This window comes from Protopterus annectens, chromosome 5.part0 (assembly GCF_019279795.1).
Source record: "Protopterus annectens isolate FY-2018-M chromosome 5.part0, PAN1.0, whole genome shotgun sequence".
NCBI lineage: Eukaryota > Metazoa > Chordata > Ceratodontiformes > Protopteridae > Protopterus > Protopterus annectens.
The window spans coordinates 799,229,182-799,255,496 of record NC_056735.1 but is presented as its reverse complement, the minus strand read 5'-3'; the positions used below and the strand labels follow the sequence as shown (position 1 = coordinate 799,255,496).

At 36.4% G+C, this 26,315-nt stretch overlaps 1 long non-coding RNA gene across 1 annotated transcript in view; it reads right to left on the bottom strand.

Annotated features, from left to right (window-relative positions):
• Nucleotides 1–22,840: 22,840 nt before the first annotated feature.
• Nucleotides 22,841–26,315, bottom strand: part of LOC122802834 — a 39,226-nt gene continuing 35,751 nt past the window's right edge. Inside the window, exon 3 of the long non-coding RNA XR_006364990.1 lies at nt 22,841–23,223. This is a non-coding gene — a long non-coding RNA (uncharacterized LOC122802834). The remainder of the gene's footprint in view (nt 23,224–26,315) is intronic.

The following is a 26,315-nucleotide window of genomic DNA, read 5'->3' as shown; positions in this document are numbered from 1 at the left end:
AGGACATTTTTAGAGCAAGGGTACATTCCATGTGGGATATCAATGTGTTCTTGGATAATTTTTAGGTGGGGTAGACTATATGCACTGCCTCACCTTTTTACATTCTAGGTAGGATATCAGTGTATCGGTGAATTTTGATGTGAAGTTCTGGAACTTTACGGATAGTAGTGGATTGAATGACTCAATAGATGGTAAGAATAAAACCTTGTTACTTAAAATCAGTTAGTCAAACTTTTTTCAAGTTTATACTGGAAAGTTATGTGGAAATATATACATAGAATGATTGTTACTCTTTGTACAATCTCAAAGTTTAGTAAAACATCTTCTTCAGGTTGTTGGAAATGTAATCAAGATATAAACGATGATTGGACACATGTTTATGAACTGTGAAAAATTAAATGTATATTGGGAAGAAACAGATATGTTTTTAAGGTGTTATGGTCTGTTAATTGTTCTTTAAGTAAATCAGTAATACTAATGAATGTTCCACTTAGGTTCATAGGTTCATAGGTTCATACTAGGCTATCTGCCCAAGGGCATTTATAAGCCTAGCCCAGAGTTTTGTGGCTTTCACCACCCCTTTAGTTTGGAGGATACTATGCCCATTATTTTGCTGTGCCTCTGTCAAGCAGTGACACTGAGATAATCCCTGGGGTATATCTGCGATCTCCCATCCATTGGTCAAGATTTCTCTTGAACAAAGCCAGCGAGGTGCTCTGCCTCACATGTACCGGGATTTTGTTCCACAGCATAGGGAGTCTCTGGGTGATGAATCTGTCCCTCCAGCACGTCCTATTAATAACCGTGTCAAGGTTTAGGTCTCCCGCCCTTGTAGTTCTGAGGGATCTAGATTTTTTGAGGTGAAGCATGTTCATCAATTCTGGGTTGGACATGGCCTTGTATGTCAGGCACAGGTCACCTCTGAGCAGACGGTAGGCGACTGAATAGAGCTGAAGTTCCTTCAGTCGGGCAGCATAGGACATATTTTTGAGACCCTTTATCCTTTTGGTGAGGAACTTTTGGGGCCTTTCCAACTGCTGCAGGTGTTGTGTCAGATACATTCCGAATGGGGCATTGTACTCAATCATTGGTCTGATGAGTGATGAGTACAGGGGGACGATGACTTCCCTTGATCTAGATGCGAATCCCTTCATGATCAGGTGGGCAATGTAGAAAGTCTTCCTAACTACTTTGGCGATGTGAGTGTCAAATGAAAGGTTACTGCCAACCTGAGTACCCAGGTCCCTGATAACCTCTTCTGTGCTTAGTGTGTTGCTGCCTATATGGTAGCTAGGGGTAACCTTGTTTTTCCTGAAGGGTATGACTATGCATTTTTTGGCGTTTAACTTTAGGCCATGGCTCTGGCACCAGTTTTCCATTTCTATAAGACCCTTTTGAAGGATATCTGTGTCAGATGTGTTCTCAACTATGGTGCCCAGTTTGCAGTCATCTGCAAATTTTGTCAGCCATAATCCTCCTGTGTTTGCTTGTACTTCTGAAAAGTAGATGCCGAACAGGAGAAGGCCCAGGACTGAGCCCTGTGGGACACCACTTGTGACAGGCTTTGAGTCTGACATGGCGCCAGCAACTCTGACCCTGTTGGTTCTGTCACTTAGCCAATTTGCAACCCATTTTGTGACGTATGGGTTTACATTTAAGCTGATGGGTTTTTCAATGATACCTGAGTGGGGTATTGTGTCGAAAGCCTTTGCCAGGTCGAGGTAGGCTGTGTGGACTGCCTTTCCCTCATCAATGGCCTTGGTGACTGTTTCGAAAAAGTCAACCAGGTTTAAAAGGCATGATCTGCCCTTGACAAAGCCAAACTGGGTCGGATCCAAAGTCTGCAAGTCTCCTATGTCTTTATTTATGAGTTCCATTATGATCCTCTCCATAGCTTTGCAGATCAAGCTTGTCAAACTGATGGGGCAGTAATTTCCTGGGTCGGTGGAGGCACCGCCTTTGTGAAGTGGGACCACAGTTGCCGTACACCACTCCTTAGGCACGTATCCTGAGGTGAGGCTAAGATTAAACAGCTGCCCTAACTGCGGGTTTAATTCCTCATTGAGTTCATGGAGCACATATCTGGGGACACCATCTGGTCCCATGGATGCTGTGTTTTTTGCCTTGGAGAGAGCAGTTCTCACCTGAGCGTTAGAGATGTTTGGGGGGCTATAATTCTCTGGTATAGATATTTCACCTTTTGGGGGGGAGAAGTTTGCACTGAACCTGTCAGCCAGTATGTTGGCAATGTCTGTAGGTTCAGTAATTTTTACATCATTTTGAACTAATTCTGAGCATATCTGGGAGTTTCCTCCCAGGTTTCTAACATAGCTAAAGAAGGCCTTATGATTGTCCTTTGAGTCCTTAGCGACTCTTCTCTCAAAATTTGCCTTGGATGATTTTATGAGAGATCTTAGTTTTTTACTTATAATGATTAAGGGTGTTTTCCCTTTTAAGGATTTTGCTCTATCTTGTAGTAGCTTCCTCCTTTTGTTGTAGAGCTTGTTTATGGCTGGGGTCCACCAAACTGGACGCTTGCCTTTGGTACAAAGAGTCTTTGTTTTGTTTGGGATTGCCTGATCCATGCAGTCCTGTAGGTGCTGGTAGAAAGCATTTGTAAGTGATTCAGCGGCTTGAGTAATGGTTTCCGCTGTCTCGGGGGCCTTAAAAGAGACCACACTAGCCTTTAGAAGTGTGAAGTCGGCTTTTGAGAAGTTCTTCACTGTGGTCTTTTTTATCTCAGGTGGGGGCGGGATGTGGACTTCCAGTGAGATTAGTTTATGGTCTGATCTCACCAGTGAAGGGTATACCTCCGGTGTTGAACATTGTGACCCCATGTTCGTGATGATGAGATCTAGTATGTTATCTCCTCTTGTGGGGATGGTGACTAGTTGTTCCATGGCATTAGAGTTTATGAACTCTAGGAACCTTTGGGGTAGAGTGTTGGGGCTTGAGTAGTGATCCCAGTCTATATTCGGGTAGTTGAAATCACCTAGTATGATGGTGTTTGGAGATACATTTATCCCCTCCAGTGTTTTCAGGAAAGCTATGTGAGGTTCCTGAGATTGAGAGGGTGGCCTGTAACATGCTACAAATTGTAGAGCAGTCTTGCCTATGGTTAATTGCACCTGGATGGTCTCAGATGCATCGTGCGTTGCCACCAACCTTGAGGTGTGGGTGTTCTTGATGAATATAGACACCCCCCCTCCTTTCTTGGTGTTGTCCGGATTTTGGGGCCGGAACGCATGATATGAGGTAAAACCTGATAGTGCCGGGGTGCTCTCAAGAGCCTTGAACCAGGTTTCAGTCACAGCACAGACATCGATGTTCTCCATACTGAGAAGGGCCTCGAGTGCATGCATCTTGAGGTTGAGACTTCTGGCATTGAGCAGCATTACCCTTAGATTTTTTCCTTTTTTGTGTTCTAGGGTGGTAGGTTTAGAATTTGAGCCTTGCCTAAAAAAGGCACTATGGGGGTGGCAAGAGCCTTTGCCAATATTCGGAAGCCCAGGGGTGACAGGTGCAAGCCATCCCTTGCGAAGCAGCGTGGCTTGTCCAGCATGTCATCCCAGGCAGACAGACATTGGATCCCCTTTGAATGACACCAGAGTTTAAGCCAATTATTAAAGCTGATCATCTTGTCACTGTATTGTGGCATCATTCTTGGTGAAGGTAGGATACTGCTCAAGGTCAGGGTCATACCTGCCTGGGCTACATAATCAGAGAGCTCCTCTATGTCTCTTTTCATGTAGTCCAAGGAGGTACGTCTCAGGTCGTTCACACCAGCGAGGACAATGACAGAGTCGTACTTGTACCTGCTGTTGAGAGACATGAGTGCTTGTGTTATGTGGCGGATTCTAGCGCCCGACAGGCAGCTTACTGTGACCTTTTTCTTGTTCAATCTGGTGAGCGGGACATCAGTGTGTCTGACTATGGAGTCACCAATGACGAGTGTGTCTAGCATTGTGTTTGGCCTTAAGGGCTGTGACTGTTTGGCACACTGACTATGTGGTCTATGTGTTGCATGTGTTGTGTCCTGAGGTGGTAGTTGTTTGGGTGTCTGCTTTGGTGGCCTCTGCTGTTTTGGTAGATTTTTGATCAGAGCCTCCGAATATGTCTTTGTGTATTTATGTGTATGATTTGAAGTTGTGATAGTACTATGTGAGACTGGGTTTGTGGTGTGTGTGGTTACCTTCTCCTCCTGTCTGGTCTTACCAGTCCTATCTTGAGAGAGCTCAGCCTCCAGTTTGGCTATATAGTTGCATCTCTCGCATGTATTTGTGTCCTGTGGGAGAAGGAGAGGGTTGTCCGTGTACATGAGACAATTGTAACATTGCCTCAATATTCCCAGATTCACCAGCTGAGCAGGAGAGGACACTAGCAACTGATCCCTTGACATGCTAGAAAGAATAGACAAGGACTTTAAAAGACTCGGGGGATGTGGGTGGTCGAAAGGGGTTTTTGGCTGTTGGGGTACTATGTATAATAAAAGTGCTATATCAAGTAAAAAAGTACTTTAGTAGCAAGTGCTAGGCTTTACAAATAGAGAATATTCTACTTAGGAATCAAGTAGAGTTGAGCTTTTTAGATATAGAATACGCTGGTTAGATCAGCAGTATAGTTCAAGGAAGGCTGTTTTAAGGGAAAATTTGAAGAGTGGACTTTAGGTAGCCCGAATAGTTTAACCTTGATTAACCGCCGCTGCTCTTGTGTGCTCCTATGGCAACTCCGCGCTAAATCGCACTAAAGCGTGCTTTATAGCAGGGGCTGGAAAAAACAGGAAATGACCCAAAATGGCCAATGAATTACCAGTTACTGTCTCTAACCACTCCTCTGAGGACAAACAGGCAGCTCAGTACTCCCCACTCTCACTGGTGAGTAAAGAAACTTCCTTCTGGCCACACAAGAAAATAGAGGAACACAGGAAACAAATACAAAGCCCAGGGATCAGCAAAATCTGATCACTGGAACAACTAGCTAGGAAAGTTAGGAAAGCAGAAGTATTTTTTTTTTTTTTTTAGTTTTTTTTACACACACAGACAGAAAATACAGTAAATGCTTTGTTATTCGACTAAATGCTATTAAAGGCTAGTACACTTGAGTGTATTAGTCTGTAGGTTAACTTATAAGCAAAACTTAAGCTAAGAAGTGCAGTCAACAAATTAAGCTCAGAAAAACAGAGAAAACAGGCAATAACACAATAATATATGTAGAAACAGTGGTCGAAATGCACAAAACGTCGAAAAAAGCAATAAAAATGCTTAAAAAATACTTAGAATCAGAAAAGTCGCTTTTTCTGCTCTCTGCTGCCTTAGGAACTCTGCAGGGGACCAAGAGGAGCTATGGCAAGTTCTCTAATGCCAGAAAAGCCCGCCAAAGCGTGCTTTATAGCAGGGGGCTGGAAAAAACAGGAAATGACCCAAAATGGCCAATGAATTACCAGTTACTGTCTCTAACCACTCCACTAAGGATAAACAGGCAGCTCAGTACTCCCCACTCTCACTGGTGAGTAAAGAAACTTCCTTCTGGCCCCACAAGAAAATGGAAGAACACAGGAACCAAATACAAAGCCCAGGGATCAGCAAAATCTGATCACTGGAACAACTAGCTAGGAAAGCAGAAGTATTTTTTTGGGTTTTTTTAGTTTTTTTTACACACACAGACAGAAAATACAGTAAATGCTTTGTTATTCGACTAAATGCTATCCAAGGCTAGTACACTTGAGTGTATTAGTCTGTAGGTTCCTTTACTTGTAAAAGCCAAACAACAAAAATATTTTGGAGTCTTCTGACAACAGCTAGAATGGTTTTTGCAAAAAATTGTAAATGTCACTCAGTTCCTACATTCAAATAATTTTTAAATTTAACAGCAATACTATGTAAAACTGGAAAGAAATTATTAGAATAATATCTGTAAATGATATTAAGAATTTTCATTGTTGGGGTAGCCTTGAAATGTTGCTATTGAAATACCAAGACTCTTAATGTGTTAATTGTATACTATAATCTTGATGAGTCAGTGTACTCCTAACATTGTATAACAGCATGTGATGTTGAACAACTTATTTTCTGAGTATATGTTGTAAATATGTTAAATTAAAAAAAATCAGAAGTGAAGAACCCAAAGCCTATAAGAATTACCATACATTACCAAATCATTGCATTGATATACTCTAAATATTGCATTTCACTATGGTAATTATTTTTTCTTTCAAAGTATTACATAACTGTGTGCTTTTAATCAGATGCTTAGAACACCTTTACGTAGTAACTCTTTTCTTCTGAGTAACACATCTGATACCAGGAAACTTCATGGTCTGTACCAGATTGTCCACATGGTTAGCTTCACACCAATATGTCCTACAGTCTATTGGAGCATTTTCTGGAAGATTTCTCATAACTGTTTTTTTTGGTTCTCGTCTTTCCCAAAATAATATATTTATGTCAACATTACTGGACTGCTGTGACACATTTTGGTTGTCGCACAAATTACAGAATCTTCTTGCCTAGATAGTTTCTGTACATGAGGGAGACCTTCACATAACTTTTGTCTTATATCATCTGGAACTGGTTTCATTACCTGACATTTGCGGAAGTTCTAAGTTCAGACTCGGTCTTCCTGCTATGTTGCTCCCCTTTATTCATTTCAGAATTTAGCTTTATTTTCTCATTCCCAATCCTAGGATTTGAGTTAGCAGTTTCTATACTGAAACATAAAGATTTTGTACTGTTGTATGTTGAGATATACTTTTGTTTGGTTACATGGCTACACAGGCTTTACAGTATCACCCTGTTGTTCTGTGCTATTACCATTTTTAACTTAGGCTGAACCTCAGTCATCATTGTACTTCCATCTTCTTCATTCAAATTGTGTTTAGTCTTTTCTTCCTTACGTTTTGGCAAAGACAGCATTTCAGTCTTTGTTACTGAACTCTCCCTTCTCTTTCCTAATCATTAAGTCATTGCTTCTTATATAATTGGCATGGAATCTAAATTGTCTGCCTAAGTATATTCATTTTAACAAGAGAGTTCCTAAAAATGATGTGATGAGCATGCCCGTCAGTGTTTTCAAACTACTGGATCTAAGTTACTTCATAATAAGGCATCTACATACCTGAGAGTGTTGTATGTTGCTATACCAGTTCAAAATGCGTACCTTGCATTTGAAATTTTAGAGAAAATGGTTGTAATTCAGTTGTTCTAACACCACTGCAGTTTGCTTTTTTTTGAGTTTTCAGAGTTTTGCAGATACTTGTTATACTTGTACTCCAATTAGAATGTCTCTCCTATATTTTGTTTAAAGTTTTAATAAAAAATGTTAAATATTTAATGTATATAAATACAAAAAAAATTAGCTTCTTACTGTAGCTTTGTCACCTCACAGTAAGACGCTGTCCTGTTCAATTCTCAGCTAGAGCGTCTTCTGTGTGGAGACATGAATGAATGGGCTTACCTTCATTGAAGGTTGTGCGTCAGGGCCGGCAACTCGGTACGTAAAAATCTACTGCCAATAATTAGCGGACCAGAGTTCCACTGTGGCGAACCCTAACAGGGAAAAGCTGAAAGACACAACAACAACAACTGTGACAGTGTTTGTTGTTCCCTGTCACTTAGCAGAGATATTCAGTATTGGTTCTTGCTAACAGCTCAACTTCTCTGTTAAAAGAAGCCTCCTGGTGCTTTTGTATTTACTTTGCAGTATTCAATAAATGACTGCACTAAGAGACTTCCTGTAATAGAGATGCAATTTGTTCTCTGGCAACAGATCCTTAGGAGAGCATCCAAAATCACTGAAAGATTTGTCTGTAATAAAAACTGCTGAAAAAAAAAAACAGCAGTAGCTGTTGAATCATATCTCTCAACTGTCCAGAATTTTACAGAATGTACAGATTTTGCCTCATGTTTTTGGTCTGTTCTTCATAATATCTGTGATTTTCTGGGAAATCACTGGGATAATCCAAGGTTTGAAGTCACCAAATAATGACATACATTTGAGTTTCAGACTTCATATTCTTCAGGAAATGTATATTAACACAGACCCTGTTTGGCAAATTTCTAATTTTATAAAAGCAGTATTTAAAATGGTGTACTGAGTACCCTAAATGAGGTGTGCAGAAAGGTGTACAATGCACTATTGGTATTATGTCAAGATGAATAATCAACTTACGGCAGCCTGATCAATATAGTACCAGGATGAAGGCTTCAGACACCCTTGGACTTCAACCCTGTGCTTCTACTCACTGCCTCCTAGTGTGAAAAGAAATATTGTTCTGTTTTTCACACAATTAGGGGTGAACATTACAAAGTTTACACAGGACCACTCAAGAAGCCATGAAAAATATTAGCATAATGGCAAAGGGCATTGCCCCCCCAAACTTGAATGTTCATATGAGCACTGTTTAAAACATAATCATTCTAGAAACTCACTTCTGAGAATTCCTTTTTTTTTCATTTTCTGCCATTAGAAAAAGTGTGAACTTGCTTTTTATCAGTGGAATATGTCACAGCAAGAGTGTGGGATACTGTTTGTGAAAGACTTTTTCTCATGCAAGAGATTATTTAGAACATGGTCCCTCACTTTACATTTTCTACAGTGGAACCATAATTCTCTGTTTACATACCAAGCCTTCTGTAGCCAATTTAATAAACATTCAAACCATGAAATATCTGCAAGTGTTGTACACCAAGTAGCATCATTCATATGTATTCCCCTGCCTCTAGGCTCTCATTTTCCTTATACAATACTCTGCTATTCTTCCCATGAAGTCCCCATTCCATTTCTTGTTTTTCCTAACTTCCTTATCCTCTACCTTGACTTTTCCATGTTTTCAGGCATCCGTTTTTCTTTGTACTAGCTGATAGTATGTATTACATGTACAGTATATATTGACTACAGTCTGTGTATTAAAGTTTGAAAGCAGATAGTTTTTATATACGTATGCATGTGTGTATATATCTATATCTAATATATATATATATATATATATATATATATATATATATATATATATATCTATATATATATTAGTTACTGTACTGATAATTTGCTTGTAATGATCTGCTTTCCAATCCATCAGTAGCCAAGCATAATTTTGAAATTGACAGCTTTGTTTTCGTCTGCTATTGCATTCTCCAAGTCTGAGCCTGAAAATAGTCCATTTGGATCACCTTTCTACCCCAGACGAGATATTAAAAATAAATATATTAAACAAATAAATGAACTGATATTTCCATGGATCATGAACCTAATAACTTCTATTATTTCAGGAGCACAAGGTACTGCTCTGCATATTAGGAAAATGCCATTCTATATTAGAGATCCACTGTGCATAGTTTTTATGATTCTGATCGAGTTTTCTTGGTAGAGTGTGTGTAAACAGGGCATCTGAGTATTATTGTTCACATTATTCCATTAAATGTCTTCATGATAATATTTGTTCTTGTGTAATGTGCTTGATATCTGATTGTTATGAAACTGCAATCATTTAGAGGCCCTGGTCTCTTTAAGTCCAGCCTGTGCTGTGTTTTTAAAGTAGTATTTGCAAGATAATTACCCTCAAGATCTGTAAGAGTTTGTCAGGCTAAGAAATGAATCAGTTTTAAAAATATCATACACTACTTGAGCACTGTCTTCCTTGTTAGTATAGTGGTGGGATCCCCTCCTGTTACATGGGAGACTGGGGTTTGTTTCCCTGATGGGAAGCACATAGCTTTTGTCTAGGCTTAAAAAGCCCTTGTGGTCATTAGGCTAGTAAAGACCTATGAACCTATGACCCTATTAGTAAACTAAGGGGAGCAAACACACAACTAAATCACACATTTCTGTTAGTACTCTATCCCACAGAAGGGAGAATGGAAGCCCCAAGGCAGAGTCAATAAAATGGCCATGCCTACACTGGCACTGATTGGGCAATTTAATAAATATTGTTGAATGCAAGTGTACTGATTTTCTAATGCTACTACATCTGAAATAATATTCCAGAGGAACCTCTTTAACTGAGACCCTACAGCTTTTACAGGGGTGAGTATTATTGGCAACCAACTTAATTCAAGAGCTTCATTTCTACCTTAAGTATCTCCTGCTCCCTGAAGTTGTTTTGAGACCATTATGAGATTATCACAGTTTCTCAGATTGCTGCCCAGCTTCGTCAGTTGTTTTCATGTATCATAATGTCCCTCTAAAGTATCACATGCCTCTATCTATTTACGGGTCTTCACTCTGTCCTTTTCAACAACTTCCATGCCTCCATTCTGAGTAATGTAAGATGCTTCCCTTCAATGGCTGTTCCTCCCAAGTTTTGTGAATAGAGTCTTGTAGCAACCAGGGCCTGAAAGAGGCTTGTGACTAATAAACATTTGGGATGAGGACTGTGGGATTATATTGGGAGTGACAGAAGTGAATGGGAACTATAATTCTGAAATGGCAGAGCAGGATCCCGAATTGAGGGAGTGACATGCAATGACATCAATAGACCAAATGGTTGGTATCAACATGCATTTATATATATATATATATATATATATATATATATATATATATATATATATATGTCACTCCAGCTTCTTATAGTTTGCAGCTCACAAGGTCTCTGCTTTCTAGCAGTGATAATGTAGACATCCAGAGGCTCGACATCATTCCCTCATCTGGTCAAGGTTGTTACATGCTATCCCCTCAAATTTCCCTTCTTGTGCTGCATTCTGTTTCTGAATCTGAGTTACTAGTGACAGCAGTGAACATCTTCAGCAGCTGAAGGATCAATAACCATCTTCAAAATATCAGAATGCATGTTATCAGATCTTGGAAGACTATGACAGCATGATTATACTTAAAGCTATGTAGCCTTGACAGTTTTAGTAAAGGCAAGTGAGATTAAACATGATGATTTTAACATTTATCTGTCGGCCAGGTCTCCATTAGTTCTTTCTTCTAAGGTAGGGATGGTAATACTTTCTGTTAGAGACTATTTAGATTTTAAACAACTGAGTCATGGCTAGTCTCAATGTCTTCACAATTATCAATTCACAGACAGAAGGATGAGGCTTGAATAATAACTGTTTCAATAGGTGATAATAATTTTTTAGACATGGAAATAGATATTACTAAATCATTTTTTAGACACAGAAATACATGATATTACTAATACTAAGATGTTGTTATGTTTATATCATAACAATTCTGTCTATTTAAATAACCCTGTCTTGCTTTGTGATTGACTGTGTAGTGGCATGCTAAGAGAAGTTTTATTTGAATTTATATTTTATTTCTTACCACTGCTTTTCAGTGTCTGTAAGAAGGAAAGGATAGCTTATAGACACGAAGATTTACTTTGATTTATATTTTGCTGTCTTACTTTCACTTTTCAGTGTTTGTTGTTAGAAAAGGATAGGTTTTAGACAGGCAAATTCCAACTATCCTAAGGGACCTAGTCAGCTATAAATTTACACAGACAACAGAAAGGACTATTCAGAGCTTATCTAAACAATCCTGCCTTGGTTTGTGATTTATCGATCCTTACTGTTAAAAAGTGGTGTGACTGCAGGTGAGAGTGAATAGAAGCTACTGTGTACATTTTATTCCAGCTTTTGTGTGACTTTCACAATGTGTATGGTCAGAGCAATAACTTTGCTGTACTTAATTTAATATTTAGCTGTATACTGTTTTTGTGAGTTTTTCTTTTAGAAGTTGATTTAAGTTCTCTTCGAATTCAGTGGTAACTGGTTTTGATTATTCTTTTTTTTTCAGAATGTTTTATTCATTTGCAGGTGAATATGGACTAGTTAAGTGAGTATGCCACAAATGATTTGCTAAAGTGCAAATACATTATACAGTGTAAAAGATGCTATGTATATTTAAAGGTAACAGCTGATAACACTGGTGATCTGTGTTCCTCGTATCAAAAGTTGGATGATTTGCTTGCCATTATTATTAGTAAATCTAGACATACTGATGATGATTACACTTGTGCTATTAGAATGGTTTGGAGAACTGTTGTTACATATATTAATAACTGGACTGATGAGATAAATAATGTTAGGCAAAAAGCAAATAGAACAGACTTAGAAAAGGATGTATCGATTGTCTGCATAGAGCACTCAACCCCTGTAAAACAAGGTAATGCTACTGACAACTTTGGAATTCTGGATACAAGTATTCAGCAGTCTGAGGACTCAGAGTGTATAGAAGGAGATAAAAAAGAAAGAAGTTCACAACAAATAACAAAGAAGAAAAATAAAGTGATACATATCTGCAAAGCAAACATAATACATACCAGAAAGCAAACTGCTTTTGTTATGTAAAATATAGATTACAGGAAATGATAATATTTTTATATCAGAAAACCTTCAAGCTACAGAAAAAAGCTGTGGTCTCCCTTCTCTGGGCCAGTGATTAGTGAGACTCAATCCTCACTATGGACACCAGTGGGGGAATGTTCACTTTGAGAGAAATAAACACACACAGTATTTCAGATACAACTCTCTGCGCCAAGCACAATTTCCCTTATGAGCACACAGGGAACACACTCCAGTCCTGGGGCTAGACTCTGTCTATCTCTCCAGGCTCCAAATACAAATCCACACTGACCAGTAAGGAGTTCTGTGTCCCTGTTCCAAGTAGTTGACACACACACTCTGAGATTTGATTTTCGCGCGCGCGCGCACACACACACACACACACACACACACACACACACACACACACACACACACACACACACACACACACACATGCACACACACACACACAAACCCATACATCTGGGAATGGCTGGCACAGATTATTACATGTTCAATGAAACCAATACTATAGCTTGCATAACTGTGACAATAAAGATATCCCTAGAACATATAACAATTCCTGGAGTGTATAGACCACCAAGGCAAGACTGATGACCTAGAGGAATTCTTACATTTCTTGAATGAAACATGAGATGGAAGAATATTAGTGGCTGAGGACTTAAACTTACCAGAAGCAGATTGCAATAATATTGATTCAACACCATTAGTAAGGAAATTATTCACAATGTTTGTCCAGGAACAACAATTGTTAAAAACTGGAAAAAGTAAACTACCAGGGAACAAAACATGCTAGACATTTGTTTGTGTTCCTAAAATAAATTGTGTTACTTCATGTCAAATTTTACCACCCCTTGATGTGTAGTGATAATGGGGATATAGATGTTAATTTGCAGCTAGATAATTCTACCAAATAAAGATATTAACTAATGCACAAAAGATTAATTGTAGAGTATATGGAAGCAAAACGTTCACTATGCAAAACTAATTAGTGATACGTTCAGTGGAAAAACAGCAGAATGAATGTGGAAAATTTGAAAGAGAGTTGTTTGAATGCATAAAAGAATCTAGAAACACAATGTCAGGAGGATATATTTACATAAGAACAAGATACTGGGTTAAGATGAGAGACAAAAAAGACATGGAAAAGAGGTTGAACTACAACTTTGAAAAGAGAAACATGCAAGCTGGACAAACAAATTAAGCATGGTATGAGACAAGATCAAGAAAAAAAATTGAAGAAAATTTATAAAAAGATATTGAGCATAACAGAAAACCATTTTATAGATACATAGCATGTAAAAGGAGTAAAGATGTCCAAACTGACAAACTGTGTGTAGATTCCAAAATATATTCTCAGACATAACAGATGATAGATATATTTGCAAAATCTTATGCAAAACAGATTGGATCCACAAAAGGGGTGATAAGTTGCCCTAGTGACATCCAGGTAATCCCAGATACTGAAATCAAATTTGAATATATTGAAAAGAACTATGCAATCTGGATCCAAACAAAGCACAAGGAGGAGATGGAATTAGTGATTATGACATGCGAACACTTTAGCAAGAACTTACAGTATCATTATAGGTATTATTTTCGAGGTTGTATAAAGATGGAGAGATTCCTCAAGATTGGAGACATGCACTTCTTACCCCTGTTTTTAAAGGAAAGGGGAGTAGGACAAATTCAGATTCACATAGACCTTTAAGTCCACTTTCATTTTGTGGAAAAATAATATTGGATATGTTATTGTCAGAAATGGAAAGGTTGGGACGTGAAACCATATATCAGCATGCTTATTTTGAAAATAGATCTATTACCACCCATAACATGATGTTGTATAACAATATAATAACAGCTATAAATGAAAACTTATGCTGTAATGTAATTTATTTATATTTAACGTTGGCATTTGTTAGGGTTGTATACAAAACACTGAACAATATATTAGAACAACTAGGTATTGATATACTCTTGATAAGACAGACAGCTGCATGACTTACAAATAGACATGGCAAGTATCATACAGCAACTGGACAAGGGAAATTCTTTGTTACAGCCAGGAAGTCCCACTGTTCTCTGTCCTAGGCCCATATTTGTTTAGATTGTATCTTTTAGGGTTAACTTTTTCATTTGAGGTATTTTACAGTCTGTATGCAGATGACTTGAAATTGGGTAAACTGATTGCATGTGTTAAAGACAGGGCATTTCTGCAAAAAAGCTTGACTAAATTAACCATCTAGGCACAGGAGAATAATATGCTGATAAATTCATCAAAAACTAAGCATATGAGATTTGAGAGACATAAAATGAAAGGTGAATACTTAATAAGTGATTGAAACTGTAGATTCATTTAAGGACCTGGGTATATTGTTAGATCCAGGTTGGAGTTTTTCTAATCATATCAACCAACTGGTTAATGATAGTTATAGAACTATCGGTTGTATAAAAAATTTATAAAGTCTAGAAAATTGGAAATGCTGAAGACATTGTTAGTTACATTAGACTCAAACTTGAATATGGAATATGAAATAGAAACCTTATGAGAAAACAAGCATGTGTAAACTAGAAAGGTGCAGTGGAAACAGGTTTACTATTAGATTTTTGAAGCGGACTCCGTCAACTGCACTGTTGTTGAACATGGAAGTTCGAAAACGGTAATATCAAACACCAAAAGCCAACCTACGAATGGGTTTTAACATGGGTCGAGATAGGGGGGAGGTTTGTAGTTCGGCAATAACACTGAACACCTATCTCGATGCATGTTAAAATCATTCCTAGGTTGGCTTTTAGTGTTTGATATTACTGTTTTCGAACTTCCATGTTCGACATCAGTGTAGTCGACGGAGTTCGCTTCGGAAATCTAATAGTAAACCGTGAAAGTATACCAAGAGAATTTATGGGTGTGAAAATGTAGGTTTTTATGAAAGACTAAAACATCTGAACTTGTACAGTCTCTCATACAGATATTTAAAAAGAGACCTTATTCAGGTATACAGGGCATTTAGGGACAACTACCTCTGAGAATGTTTGGAGTTATCAAATGTAAAAGAGAAGCATCAGACAATCTATGCAGAAGATTATATAGGAATGAAAATTATACTATTTGTTTCTCTAAGGGAGTGGCAGATGCATGGAATAGACTACAAAATTACATTAATGCAAGCACTAGTTTAGATATTTTTAAGAACTGCCTGGACATTTATTATGGGAGCAACTGTTTCTGCATATTGGCAGGCTAAAAAGGCATTAATGCTCAAGTATGAAATATTTGTATGTATATAGGCATGTATGTATTGCGGACCCTATCTAGAAGAATACATATATTCAGACAGAATAGTCTAAGGTTCTGAAATGTATGACTTAGTCAGTCTCTGTTTACTTTATTCTATCACCACAGTGTACTGCTTGTATTTTCACTAATTCATACTGGAATTCAATTTAATTTTCTCTTGCCACTAATTTGTGTTGTTGGGAGTAATTCTTCAAATTTAGAACATTAGTACAATTTTAGTTTATAGGATGCTCTTAGTGTAAATCTACAGTCAGTGTTTTTTTTTCTTTCTATTCCACAAGATAGAGATATAAACTCCCACATTAATGGGGCCATCAGAAAAATGTTTGATTTACCTTGAAAGAGCAAGGCATTTCCACTAAATAGACTACCTAAGCAACAAAAAGTCAGACCATCTAGGAGTAAATCCGTTTTAATAAACTTCCACAACTAAGCACTTTCACCATTAACCAATGGCTTCATCAGAGTTAATGGAAGCCTTCATGGAATACAAACATATATAGTGATGTCATTAACCCCAAAAAACAATCAAATTCATTTTCCCAAACGTTTCATCTAAAAATCAATTAACACACATATACACAACACTATTTAAAATTAAAACTATAGATTGTTGATCAAAACACATAAGGTTGCAATTACAATAATAATAAATTATTAATAATTTATATAAAAAGGAATAAATTGCATCATACTCAAAACAATACATAATTCACTAATTAAAAACCTAAACGCCTTCCTACATTTCATATAACATCCAATAATTACTTATACTTCAATAAAAAATGCATATATATATATATATATATATATATATATATATATATATATATATATATGTAAACATACACAATAAATTTAAAAATATATATATATATGTGTTTCATTATATTTGATTTCATAACTTCTAAACCTCAAATGCGGAAGCATAGAAATACTGCTGTTAATACCTGGGAGATTGGTTGCATTCAACCTAATCTGCCAATTGGTCTCCATTATGCCTACTTTTAATTTGTCATCTCCTCCTGTTTCGTTTTTAGTAACCTGACCCACTACAAAGAAAACAAATTTGTTAAAATCTGGACAACTAATGCTATACATGTAAAGGGCGTTGTAAGTATCCTTATTTTTAATAACCCTGAGATGTTCCCCAATTCTTTCTTTTAATTTTCTGACAGTCTTTCTGACATAAAAAGCCGGACGTGTCACACAAGTTGCCAAATAAACTACCATCCTAGTATTACAGGAACATCTACCTGGGCAATAAATAGACCTGCTGTTACCATAACATAGGGCCCTTCATTAATATATCTACAATACTTGCATGCCCCACATTTGTACATTCTAGAATAACCATAATTCACCGGTATTGATTCAAAAATGTGTTTAACATTCCTACCTCTACTAAAGACCACCCTGGGTTTTTCTCCCAAAACTTTCTTAATGTTACTTTCAAAACATAATTCCCATGCTCTCTGCATGGTTTCCAATATAAAGGGAGTCTGATGATTAAACCTCAAAACCATACAGTCTTGTTTTCTCAAGGTATCAATATTCAGTGGACCTATATTGCCACCCCACAAAATGGGTATGAACTGGGTAGCCCTTTTGTAACTAACCTCCTTCCTGATTCTCAATAGAAGCTTCAAACGATACCCCCTGTCCAACAACATCCCTATTAAATTGTAAATTTCTTTTTCAAACAATTTGTTGCTACTGACCAGACTTGACAATCTAACCATCTGGCCCTTGACCACACTCTTTCCCTGATGTTTGCGGTGGCAACTGTCATAATGCAAAAAAGAATTACTGTATGTCTTTTACCTGAATATACTGCTCTGTAAACCATTTGAGGTTTTAACCAGATTTATATCCAAATAATCTATACTCATATCATTCCATTTACTAGTGAATCTGAGTAAACCAGTAGTGGAATTCAAATATTCCACAAACTGCATTGCTTCAGATTCATTACCCCTCCAGAGAATCAGAATATCATCCAAAAATCGATTATATTGCAATATCTTCTGCATATAACTTGATACAAATATATAAAAAAGTTCCTCCCAGTGTAACAGTACCAGGTTGGTGAACCCTGGGGCGCACTTTGCACCCATAGCCACCCCTGATGTCTGATGAGAAAGTTCCCCTTCAAAGGTTAAAAATTTTTTACCCAAAACTAAATCCACCAGAGAAACTAAAAGGTTGATTCCCTCACCTTTCAAATTACCATTTTTCATCAGGATTTCCATGAGAAAATCTAAACCATCTAAGTGGGGGATCATGAAAAAGAAATTAATAACATCTATTGTAAGAAAAGATCCATCAAAATCCTCTCTTACCTACCTTAACCATTCAAGACAATTCCATGAGTCCTTAACAATGTGCTTCACCCCAACAACTATATCCTGAGTACCCTTGTCCACAAAACCAGCCACTGGTTCAGTTTTAGAATCCCTGGCTGCCACAATTGGCCTAAAGGGATGGTCTTCAATATTATTGTGGACTTTGAGTATCCCGAATAGTAATGGTGTAATGGGGTGTTCTACATTCAAATAATCAAACTCATTTTCAGTAACTGCCCCCTGAAAAAGTGCATCTATCAAAAATAAATGTATTCTGTGAAAGGCAATGAACATTTCATTAGTTGACACTCTCTGATATGTGGATAAATCACTTAAAATGTTCTGCATCTTAGCCACGTAGTCAAAGTGAGACATGATAACCACTCCTCCCCCCTTATCTGGTTTCATTATTCTCACTTCGCTGTTCTTACCTAAATCCTGTAACAATTTTCTTTCCTCACTCGCCAAATTATCCAAATAGGGTTTTTTGTTGGTTTTATGCAAACCTTTTCTCACTTTGTTCATGCATAACTTTTCAAATAAGAAAACATTCTTGTCTGTGAGTGGAATAAGAGTACTCTTCCTTTTAAATATAGCTGGTACATCAACTCCACCACTATTCTGTTCCTTAAAAAATAACGACAAATTAAGTTATCTGGTTAACATTTTTAAACTAATAAAATAATCCACAAAATCTAAATAAAAAACAGGCACAAAAGAGAATCTTTTACTTAGTAATTGATGATATGTGTCATTTATTAATAATACACTATAGTTGTAAATGGAAAAAATATCTTTCTGACTGAGAACAACGAAATTTCCAGAACCATTTGCCTGTAACACATCATTTTGCTCACCATTTTTCTGCATAAAATCAACATTTTCATTTTCAACATATCCAATATTTTCAATGTTTGCAATACTTTCAAAACCAACAGTTACTTCTGTTAATTCTGTCCCTTTTTACCCCCATCTCCAATTGCTGTTGCGTTGAAAATTGTTCCATTGATAATGGTATAATGAGGTTTATAGTATTGCCCACCCCCTCTCTTGATCATTAAATGTTCCGATCTCCTCACCTGGACACCCCCAGGTACAAAACACTGATCCTCTTGCCTCGTTGATACATCCCCGTTGTTATTATTACCATCATGGTTGGTAGATGACTCACCATCAGTGTTTACAGTAACCCTTTTGTTACTGCTAAAGTTAACATTTAACCCCAAAGGGTATACTTTGGTGTTCTTATAATACTCAGAATCCCTACATAACTTTTTTAATCTTTACATTTCTGTTGACAAAATTCTCAGCATTGTTAAGCACCATGCGATATTTATTAACTTGCTGAAAAAACAACAGGTTGTTAACAATACTATTGTTTAAGGCCACAATCTTCCTTTCCATAACAACCAACTTGTTAAAATTGTTCTTAATGATAATGTCACACATTTCCAAACCTGTTTTATTGAAACGGTCGGTCAGTTCCTTAAACGCTGTTGTGCCTCTCTCTATTCCCATGGATAATTTCCAAACCCTAAGCCCTTTAGGTACCTTTTTCAAAGATACTGATTTGGATAAAAAAGCATTGTCCATCTGCAATCTTCTATATTTATGACATAAATCACAAAAATGATGAAACTGCTTCGTCAATGTTAGCGTTTCCCTTCGTTGGTCATCTCTCTCCTCCGTTGAGTCCAAAAAATCAAATTTTGGTAACTGCACCCATTGTTGGATATCTCTCCCCTCAGTCCCTGATGTTTCCACCTCTGGGTTCATGTTGTTCTCTGCATCAAGGCCCGGTGGCATGTGGAGTGTAAACAGCTCAACCTGGGAATCTGTTAGCGTCATATGTGACCCACCCCTGATATCTCTTTCACCAAGCAATGCTGTGAGCCTTTGAACCGAAGAGGTGAGCTCACTAATCAACACCTCCATCAAAAATATGAATGGATGAAACTTCCGTAAAACAAAGAGCATTTTTTACTCAAAAAATGACCTACTTCTAATGCCAATATAAAATGGACAATACTCCATGCTGACTGAACTGTAAACATGACAAAATGAAAAGAAAAAAACGCGTCCAACAAGAGCAACACTACTAAGCAACAAAAAGTCAGACCAGCTAGGCGTAAATCTGTTTTAATAAACTTCCACAACTAAGTGCTTTCACCATTAACCAATGGCTTCATCAGAGTTAATGGAAGTCCTCATACAATACAAACATATATAGTGACATCATTAACCCCAAAAGCAATCAAATTCATTTCCCCAAACGTTTCATCCAAAAATCAATTAACACACACATATACACAACACTATTTAAAATTTGAACTATAGATTGTTGATCAAAACCCATAAGGTTGTAATTACAATAATAATAAATGATTAATAATTTAAAAAAAAATTAAATTGCATCATATTCAAAACAATACAGAATTCACTAATTAAAAACCTAAACACCTTCCTGTATTTCATATAACATCCAATAATTACTTATGCTTCAATAAAAATGTATGTATATATATATATATATATATATATATATATATATATATATATATATATATGTGTGTGTGTGTGTGTGTGTGTGTGTGTGTAAACTTACACAATAAATTTAAAAAAATGTGTAGTTCATTTTATTTGATTTCATAAATTCTAAACCTCAAATAGAAATACTGTCATTAATACCTGGGAGATTGGTTGCATTCAACCTAATCTGCCAATTGGTCTCCATTATGCCTACTTTTAATTTGTCATCTCCTCCTCTTTCATTTGAAGTAACCCGATCCACCACAAAGAAAACAAACAAAAAAAAAATTGTTAAAATCCGTACAACTAAAGCTATGCATGTAAAGGGCTCTGCAAGTATCTTTGTTTTTAATAGCCCTGAGATGTTCCCCAATTCTTTCTTTTAATTTTCTGACAGTCTTTCTGAAATAAAAAGCCGGACATGTCACACAAGTTGCCAAATAGACCACCATCCTAGTGTTATAGGAACATCTACCTGGGCAAGAAATAGACCTGTTGTAACCTGTTACCATAACATAGGGCCCTTCATTAATATATCTACAATACTTGCATGCCCCAGATTTGTACATTCTGGAATAACCATAATTCACCAGTATTGATTCAAAAATGTTTTTAACATTCCTACCTCTACTAAAGACACCCTGGGTTTTGCTCCCAAAAACTTCCTTAATGTTACTTTCAAAACTTAATTATGTATTATTTTGAGTATGATGCAATTTATAATTATTTTTTTATAAATTATTAATAATGTATTATCATTGTAATTACAACCTTATGGGTTTTGATCAGCAATCTATAGTTCAAATTTTAAATACTGTTGTGTATATGTGTGTGTTAATTGATTTTTGGATGAAACGTTTGAGGAAATGAATTTGATTGGTTTTGGTGTTAATGATGTCACTATATGTTTGTATTGTAAGAAGGCTTCCATTAACTCTGATGAAGCCATTGGTTAATGGTGAAAGCGCTTAGTTGTGGAAGTTTATTAAAATGGATTTACTCCTAGCTGGTCTGACCTTTTGTTGCTTACTAGTGTTGCTCTTGTTGGGTGCGTTTTTTTCTTTTTGTTAAATAGACCACCTGTTTGCTTTTTTGATTCCCAATAAAATGGAACAGCCTTTGAAAAGACAAACTGTTGAGAGGTAAGCAATTCCTGATTAAGTTAATTAAAAATAAATATGTATTTTTAAGAACTTCTGATAATTGTGCATCCTTTCTTCAGAGGATTTTTTGATGATTTATGTGAAGCTGACATGGTCTTGTTTTTAATCATTTGCTGTGCAGTTCAACTTGTACATCCAGTCTACAGTCAAGATAAACAGTTTCTGCCACCTTCCCAACAAGATAATTTGTTGTAATCACTTCTAAAATAATGATTCTGAATAGACAATTAAGAAATGTTACACAGTGTATTTTTGAGACAGTCATCATAACAATAGAAATTTTATACCATTTTCTTAGTCTCATTATTTAAGACTGTTATCTTCCCCATTTAATTTTTTTAGTATCTTTTTATATCTGTCTTTGTCAATAACTTTTGGGAAATTATTATTTAATGTCTGAGGAGATTTGAAAGGTATTTGGTCACTTTGTGTTGAATGATAGCATGGCATATGTTTGTATAGGTGATGTAAAGGGCCTTTTCCCTTTTAACAAAACAACCAGGCAATAAAGCTCAATGGTGCCCTGTGCAATAGCTATACTTGCATCCTTCAATCCTTCATAGCTGCAGTTTTTGTATTATTTAATGAAAACACCAACACTAGAACAAAATTGGACTGCTACACTGTTCCTGGCTAGAGCAATGTTCGAGGAGTGTGAGGTCTATACCTCTTAAGTGATATATTGTAGTGATCTTTGTTATCAGTCCTGTGTGATGAGCTTTCTGTTACCTGTAGGAGCAGCATTTTCCCCTTGTGGTCTGCACTGTTACTGCAGCCACAATTAGCCTTACAAATATCAATGAAGATCTCTCAAAGGTGATGCCAGATGGGAATGGCTACTGCTTATTTTTTTATTATTAATTTGCTTTTCTTGTTCAGGATAGTCTGTCAGCACAGCAGTAATGCCTTTTCAATAGAAGTCCAGGGAGAAAAGTTCCATATATAAATTTACAATAAGATAAAAAAATAGGCATAGAATACAATTGATAGATGTTTACAATTAAAAGATGACAGTGACGTTTGGAAATCAACAGTTCTTAATAATGCAAGATAAAGGTAAGGATATATTATGTAATACAAAAAGGCAGATATTACTCATATGGAGAGTTTTGTTTGCAAATTTACTAGATGGATCATGGAGCATTTCTTTAGTCATCACCTTTATATAAATTCTTATTTGTACTTATAATTTGTTAAACAATGACACAGTGATGGTATGCTAAATGAACATTTTTATTGGCAAGGCTTATATAAGCAATAGTTAGAAAACATCTCCACATTTGGATGTCAGAATGTGACTTGTTAACAGTATGTGGATGTTGGTTATTTATTCCAAATCATAAACACATAAATGGGAACTAAATTTGATTTTGCATTGTGCATTTTGCCTTCAGTGAGGAAGGTTTTATACAACAAGAAGAAAACCTTGGTTTGTATCTCAGCAGCTTTTCTTAAGCAAGAATGAAAACTATGTCTCTTAGCAGCAAACATTTTAACCATTTTTATCATAGAAAATTGTAGCCAAGCTGTTTCAACCCGTTTTTCAGTCAACATTTTCTCACTCCATTGAAGCATTTCTTTTACGTTCACCACAACTGCAAATAAGAGAAAATATAAAGTGTAAAATAAATTATTAAGAAAGATGGCCTGATCAAGACCTTGCATTGTTATACTTCAGACATCATTTACTTTTCGAGTTTATATATACTTGAAAACAAGCCTTCTTTATGTGGGATTTGCACAGTACAATATACATTAAAAGTTATCATAATTCTATAAAAAATTATATTTTACCAAACCAATTTTCTGGAGAGCAAGTAATGCATAGTGTCACAAACCTGAAACTACTGTTCATATAGTATCACCTTTACATAGACATGTTTCGTTTGGCTGAATAATAACTTAAAGTTTTGCAAAGTTGTGTTATGTTACTCCCTTTTTAACTAGGAATGCTGTTGAAGTCATACATATTTTTTATCTCAGAAGACCAGAAAGAATTTTGGTCTGTTTAAGTGCCTTTTTAAATCACACAAAATATATAAATTGAGCTCAGTAGATTCAAACTGTGGAATATAGCTTATTGTCAACCTATAGTTAACATTTCCTGTTCTGCCCCAAATGGGTACAGCTGAAAAATATTTATCTTGCAAGATTCAGGTATCTAAGTAAATTAATATCAATTCATTTTATGACTATGCAGAAGCAAAGTTTTTGCTATGTGAAAAATAAAAAGAAGACCATGAAAATTAAACAGTTGAAAGCATGTTTTTAAGAAGTTAACTTCGAACTAATTTTCACCAAGCTATATGCAAAAACAGAAAGTAAAGTTTACTGTGTTGGTGATAGAAGAATAATATCATTTATGAACTCAGAATGTTAAAAGGTTGTGTTTAGTATACTGGCTCAAGGCCAGTTTGCGAGAATGAAGACATGTCAGATTTTTCATGATTACTGCGTGATGTACTTTTTCCTGTTATAGCCCTTCCTAATTACAATATAAATCTACATTGACAAATGGAAGAATTTCTGTTCCAGTCTACAACTGGATAAAACAATCTAAATATTATAAAAACTGGATTTTTTTTTTTTTTTTGTAGAGGTGACATTTCCAACATATGAGTGCTTTATTCCCATGCTCCCCTTATTTAAATATACTAACTCCTGTTCATGTAACCATGGAAAAAAAATTGCAAAGCCACATAAATGTTGAATCTCTGGCTGACACATCCATAGAAAACACTATGAAAGTGATTTTCAGTGGTGACCAACATCTTTGGCATTACATGTTTTGTAACTTTACTGGGTGTGTTACATTTTCTTCAGGTTTTCACTTTACTAAGAAAAGTACAGCAAATAGCTACTTTCTTATGTTTAATGTCCTTCAACTGGATTTAATTTCAATTTAGTTTGTCTCTCCCTTTCCTTCTTATTTTCTTTAAACAGCATTTACACACATAGCCAGCATTAGGCACCTGTGGAACCTGTGGCTGTGGGGAGCCCCTGATTATCGCCCGATGAACAAGGGCCCCTATACAGCAGCCACATGTTTCTCCATCTCCTCCTTTCAATCCTTGGCACCTCATGGACATTTGCATAGCTGTGAGATGTCACCACACAATCACATTTTTTCTGCTTTTTTTTTTATTCATCTGTAAGCTGCACTCAATCAGGTTCACTTCAGTGAAGCAAGGGACATGATTGGTTGCAGCAGCCATGGAAGTAAGTTGTTTTTTTTTTAACAAGGAAGTGATGTAGCAAGGACCTGATTCATATTTGAAAAGCACTTCCTGTGTCAACTGCCTTTAAAAAAGCACATGTGGGTAGTATTACTTGTCTTCTTGTTTTTTAAGAGAGGAGTTTTCTTTGCACTGTATCAGTGGCAGATTGAGCAGGGCTTTGGATTACTGGCGTGAGGACAGAGAGTGATGGACAGATGGTAGATTCAAGCCTTCCTGGAGTGGCTATGGATTACTTGTATGAAAACAGAGAATGGTGGACAGATGGTGGTTTCAAGCCTTTCAGGAGAGGCCATGGTCATTGGACAAGCTAAAGGATTTTCAACTGTCCTTCTAAGAGTAATTAATAAAAGATCTGAAAAACTGTCTTTTTTAAGGGCAATTTAAAAAGGACTAAACTTGTCTGGTCTGTATAAAGGGAAGCAAGCAGCAGATCAGTCTACAGTCATGAAGAGGGAGCAGAAGATTAGTAGCAGCCTTCTGTCAACTGCATAACAAGGAAGCTTTTGGCTTTATTTTTAACTTTTTTCTTTGTGGGGAGTAACCTAGGGAGATGACTGCATTACTGTTTTTGTGCAAAATTCTTGTAGTAAGAGAATTGGGGGTGAGGGGCTGTGGTTACACCAGTTTTATTTTACTTTTGTCCAGAATTCTTGTGCTAAGAGGATTTTGGGGGTAAGGGGCAGTGGTTATATCAGTTGTATTTTACTTTTGTCCAAAATTCTTCTGTTAAGAGATTGAGAAAGGGAAGCTTGTTTGTAATAATCAATGTCCAGATTTGATGCAGTCTTGGAGGGTGAGATAACATAGGGATATGATTGCATTACTTTTTTGTGAGAGTTCTTGCGCTAAGAGGATTGGTAGCTGTGGTTGTACCAGTGTTATGTTACTTTTGTCTGGAATTTTTCTGCCAAGAGATTGAGAAAGGGTGGCTTGTCTGTAATTAATGTCTAGATTTAATATAGTCTTCGGGTTGGGGGTGAGGTAACCTAGGCAGATGATTGCATTACTTTTTTGTGCAGAGTTCTTGCACTAAGAGGATTTATTTATTTATTTACTTATTTATTTAACTTTTGTTTACTGGAATAGTCTGACTGGACAAAAGTCCATTTTCAGTGGAGGCCCAGGGAGAAAGGCTCCTTTACATGCATAAAGACAGGTATTGCAAGAATATAGCATAAGCATAGTAGAAACTAGGTAATGCTGTCATAAATACAAGTGACTTAGCCTTATAAATAGAAATAGTTAAAACATGTTTATATGGAGCATGCAAAAAGGATATGCCTATATTGTAATGAGCTTAGGTAAGAGTACAATGCAGTATACAGAACCATGAGTATAATTATGATGGAAGTAGATAAGAAAAGTAGGATGTTCAGTGAGATGTACATGGGTAGATCCTCAGATGGAAATTATAAATATAGGTGTAAGAGGAGAGAGAGTGAGTGAAC